This window comes from Neomonachus schauinslandi, chromosome X, assembly GCF_002201575.2.
Source record: "Neomonachus schauinslandi chromosome X, ASM220157v2, whole genome shotgun sequence".
In the NCBI taxonomy this organism is placed as follows: Eukaryota; Metazoa; Chordata; class Mammalia; order Carnivora; family Phocidae; genus Neomonachus; species Neomonachus schauinslandi.
Window position 1 is genome coordinate 50,312,402 of NC_058419.1, and position 5,762 is coordinate 50,318,163.

The 5,762-nt window shown below is 38.0% G+C and overlaps 1 pseudogene; it reads left to right on the plus strand.

The window, feature by feature from the left end:
• The first annotated feature begins 852 nt into the window (after nucleotides 1-852).
• On the plus strand, nucleotides 853-2,201 carry LOC110583808 (annotated as a pseudogene).
• Nucleotides 2,202-5,762: the final 3,561 nt, after the last annotated feature.

Below are 5,762 nucleotides of genomic sequence, written 5' to 3' on the forward strand. Positions count from 1 at the left end.
ATCCTGGGTTGTGCGCCCCTTGGCAGCACTCCCAGTCCTCACCTCCAGGTTGGGGCATGTCTCTTCCCTTTGTGCTTCTAAAACCACCAGCTGCCCCCAGTTCACATGGGTGGCCCCGCCTCTCCAAGTTTCAGTCCAGGGATCTGCCCTAAAGTCCTTTCCCCACCGCTACCAGTCTGCTACTCTGTGCCCCGTCCCCAGTGTGGGAGGCTTTTGCGCACCAGCAGTGCAGGATTCCAAAGGTTCCCTCTCCCTTCCTTTTATCTTCTGATATCTGCCTGCAGAATTATGGCTCCCCGCTTCATACCTTGAAACCAACTGCCTGCGATATTCTGTTTGTAGAAATCCAGATATATCTTCTTACATCTCAGGCTGATTTCGTGGGTGTTCAGAATGGTCTGGTAGATATCCAGCTCAATTCAGGGGACCAGTTGCAATAGGGTCCCCTTCTCCTCCACCATTTTTTCCTCACCCTAGCAATGAAATTGTATCTATAATAAAAAAGCTCCCAATAAACAAAAGTCTAGGACCAGATGACTTCAGAAGTGAATTCTACCAAACATTTAAAGAAGAGTTGATACTTATTCTTCTCAAACTATTCCAAAAAATAGAAGGAAAACCCAAATTCAATCTATGAAACCAGCATTACCCTAACATGAAAATCAGATAAAAACACTACAAAAAAACTACCAGTTGATATCTCTGATGAAAATAGATGCAAAAATCCTCAACAATATATCAGCAAATCAAGGCAGGTTCTCTTACATTGACCACCTAAGAGTCAAGCTGTAAGAAATAACAACCTCTCCCCTTCCTCCCTACCATCGCCTTGGCAGTTGCAAAACAGCAACCATGTGTGAATGCCTTACCACCCATGTTGGCTAGGCTGTTCTCCAGATTGGCAATGCCTTCTGGGAGCTTCATTGCCTGGAACACAGCATCCAGCCCAATGGCCAGATGTCAAGTGACAAGACGACTGGGGGAGGAGATGACTCCTTCAATGCCTTCTTCAGTGACACGGTTGCTGGCAAGCACATGCCCAGGGCAGTGTTTGTAGACCTGGAACAACAGTCACTGATGAAGTTCACACTGGCAACTACTGCCAGCTTTTCCACTCTGAGCAGCTTATCACAGGCAAGGGAGATGCTGCCAATAATTATGCCCGATGGCACTGCACTATTGGCAAGGAGATCATTGACCTTCTCTTAGACTGAATTTAGTAACTGGCCAATCAGTGCAGAGGTCTTCATGGCTTCTTGGTTTTCCACAACTTTGGAGGGGGAACTGGTTCTTGGTTTACTTCCCTGCTGATGGAACATCTCTGTCAATTACAGCAAGAAGTCCAAGCTGGAATTCTCCATTTACCCAACCCTCCAGGTTTCTACAGCTGTAGTTAAGCCCTACAACTCCATCCTCACTACTCACACCACCTTGGAGCACTCTGACTGTGCCTTCATGGTAGAAAACATGGCCATATATGACATTTGTTGTGGAAACCTTGACATTGAATGCCCAACCTACACTAACCTAAATAGGTTGACATGTCAAGTTGTGTTCTCCATCACTGCTTCCCTCAGATTTGATGGAGCCCTGAATGTTGATCTGACAGAATTCCAGGCCAACCTGGTGCCCTATCCCCAAATCCACTTCCCTCTGGCCATATATGGCTCTGTCATCTCTGTTGAGAAAGCCTACCATGAATAGCTTTCTGTAGCAGAGATCACCAATGCATGCTTTGAACCAGCCAACCAGAGGGTGAAATATGACCCTCACCATGGTAAATGCATGGCTTGCTGCCTGTTGTACCATGGTGATGTGGTTCCCAAAGATGTCAATGCTGCCATTGATCTGATCAGTACCAAGTGGACCATCCAGGTTATGGACTGGTGCCCCATTGACTTCATTGTTGGCATTAATTACCAGCCTCCCACTGTGGAGAGGGAGACCTAGCCAAAGTACAGAAAGCCATGTTAATGCTGAGCAACACCACAAACATCGCTGAGGCCTGGGTTCACCTGGACCACAAATTTGACTTGATGTATGCCAAGTGTGCCTTTGGTCACTGGTATGCAAGTGAAGGCATGGAGGACGAAGAGTTTTCTGAGGCTCGTGAGGACATGGCTGCTCTTGAGAAGGATTATGAGGAAGTTGGTGTGGATTTTGTTGAAGGAGAAAGTGAAGAAGAAAGAGAGGAATACTAAAGTTAAAAATGTCACAAAGGTGCTGCTTTTATAGGGAAGCTTATTCTGTTTTGAACATTGAAAAGTTGTGCTTTGATCAGTTAATTTGTATGTAGCAGTGTATACTCTCATATACATTTACTGACCTATGCTTAAAAACACAATGCTTTGTTACAGACCCAAGCTGTCCATTTCTCTGATGGGTTTGAATAAAGTATTCTCTGTCCTAAAAATATATATATTAGCAAACCAAATCCAACAATAAATTTAAAAAAATCATTCACCATGATCAAGTGGGATTTATTCCTGGGATGCAAGTGTGGTTCAGTATTCACAAAACAATCAATGTGATACATCATACTAAAAAGAGAAAGGATAAAAATCACATGATCATCTCAATAGAAGCAGAAGAAACATTTGACAAAGTACAACATCCATTGATGATAAAAACCCCCAATAAGGCAGGTTAAGAGCAGGAACATAACTCAACATAATAAAGGCCATATATGAAAAACCCACAATGAACATCATCCTCAATGGTGAAAAACAGAGATTTTCCTCTAAGATCAGAAAAAAGACAAATATGCCCACTCTAGCCACTTTTATCAGACAAGAAAAAGAAATAAAAGGCATATCAGCAATCAGACAAGAAAAAGAAATAAAAGGCATATCATTGGTAAGGAAAAGCAAAACCTTCACTATTTGCAGATGACATTATACTATACAAAGAAAACCTTAAAGACTCCACAAAAAAATATCAGAACTGATAAATTAACTAAGCAAAGTCACAAAATACAAAATTAATATACAGAAATCTGTTGCATTTTTATACACTAATAATGTATCAGAAAGAGAACTTAAGACAAGAGTTCCAACTGCACCAAAAATAATAAAATACCTAGGAATAAACTTAACCAAGTTAAGTACTCTGAAAACTATAAAGCATGGATGAAAGATATTGAAGATGACACAAACAAATGAAAAGATATTCCATGCTTGTGGATTGTAAGAACCACATGTTGTTAAAACATCCATGCTGTCGAAACAATCTACATATTAAAGCAATGCTTATCAAAATACCAACAACATTTTTCACAGAACTAGAACAAAAAATCCTAAAATTTGTATGGACCCACAAAAGACCGCAAATAGCCAAAGCAATCTTGAAAAAGAAGAACAAAGCTGGAGGTATCACAATCCCAGATTTCAAGATGCACTACAAAGTTGTAGTAATCAAAATAGTCTGGTACTGGCACAAAAATAGACACAATGTAACAGATTACAGAGCCCAGAAATAAACCCATGATTATATGGCCAATTAATCTATGACAAAAGAGGCAAAAATATATAATGGAGAAAAGATAGTCTCTTCAAAAAAATGATGCTGGAAACTGGACAGCTACATGCAAAAGAATGAAACTGGACAAATTTCTTACATCATACACAAAAATAAATCAAAATAGATTAAAGACCTAAATGTGAGACCTAAAACTGTAAAAATCCTAGACGAAAACTTAGGCAGTAGTTTCTTTGACATCAGCCACAGCAACATTTTTCTAGATGTGTTTCCTGAGGCAAGGGAAACAAAAGCAAAATGCAACCACTGAAACTACACCAAAGCAAAAAGCCTTTGCACAGTGAAGGGAACCATCAACAACAACAAATAGGCATACTGAATGGGAGTGGATATTTAGAAATGTTAAATTCAATACAGGGTTAATATCCAAAGTATATTAAGAACTTACAAAACTCAATACCCCAAAAAACAGATAATCCAATTAAAAAATGGGCAGAGGCCTTGAATAGACATTTTTCCAAAGAAGACATACAGATCACCAACAGACACATGATGTTCAACATTACTAATGATGTTCAACATCACTAATCATCAGGGAATTGCAAATTAAAACCACAATGAGATGTCACCTCACACCTGTCAGAATGACTAGAAATAACAAAAAGACAAGAAATAACAAGTCTTGATGAGGATGTGGAGAAAAGAAGTCATCTTGCACTGTTCATAGGAATGCAAATTGGTGCAGTCACTCTGGAAAACAGTATGAAGAGTCCTCAAAATATTAAAAATAAAATTACCATATGATCCAGTAATTTCACTACTGGGTATTTACCCAAAGGAGAAAAACCCACTAATTTGAAAAGATATACACACCCTCATGTTTATTGCAGCATCATTTATGATAGTCAGGATATGGAAGCCGTCCAAGTGTCCATCCATAGATGAATGGATAAAGAAGAAGTGGTATAGGTTAAATAGGTGATGGGGATTAAGGAATGCACTTGTGATGAGCACTGGGTGTTTTATGCAAGTGTTAAATCACTATATTGTATACCTGAAAGTAATACTACACTGTATGTGAACTAACTGGAATTTGAATAAAAACTTTAAAAAAAGAAGTGGTATGTATATACAATGGAATATTACTCAGCCATAAAAAGGAATGAGATCTTGCCATCTGCACCAACATGGATGGGTCTAGAAGGAATAATACTAAGTGAAATAAGTCAGTCAGGGAAAGACAAATACCATATGATTTCAATCATATATAGAATTTAAAAAAATAAAACAAATGAGCACACAAAGAAAGAGACAGAAAAATAGACTCTTAAATTCAGAGAACACACTGGTGTTTGCAAGAGTGGGTGGGTGGTTGAAATAAAGGGGATCAAGAGTACACTTATCTTAATGAGCACTGTGTTAAGTATGAATTATTAGATTATTATATTTTATACCTGAAACTTATAAACACTATATGTAAATTATATTTCGATTGAAAAAAAGAAAAAATTGACAATACTAAAGAGAGAAATAGACAAATTCACAATCATATTTGAATATTTTAATAATTCTTCTCAGTAACTGATAGAAACACTAGAGAAAAAAAACTTAAGGCTATATAAGGTTTCAGCATTATCAACCAATTCAACCTAACTGATATTTTTAGAATAGCACATGAAGAACACACATTTTCATGTGTACATAGAATATGTTCACCAAGATAGACTATATACTGGGTCATAAAATAAGTTTATAAATTTCAAAAATTTAAACTTTATGTAATATATTTTTAACCATAGTGGAATTAAATTAGAAATCAGTAGTGATAAAATATGTAGGAAAAATGCCCAAATATTTGGAAATTTAGAGACATACTTGAGTCTAGGGCATTTACCCATTTTTCAAAAAAGAAATCATAAGAAAAGTTAGAAAATATTTCAAAGTGGGTTACAATGAAAATACAGCATATAAACATTTATGGGATGAAGCTAAAGCAGTACCTAAAAGAAACTTTTTTTTTAAGATTTTATTTATTTATTTGATAGAGAACGGGAGAGAGAGTGAGAGAAAGCACAAGCAGGGGGAGCAGCAGAGGGAGAGGGAGAAGCAGGCTCCCCACTGAGCAGGGAGCCCGATGCAGGACTCGATCCCAGGACCCTGGGATCATGACCTGAGCTGAAGGCAGACACTTAACGACTGAGCCATCTAGGTGCCCCTAAAAGAAGCTTTATAGTTTTAAAGATATATATTAGAAAGAAAGAGACGTTTAAAGTCAATAATCCAAT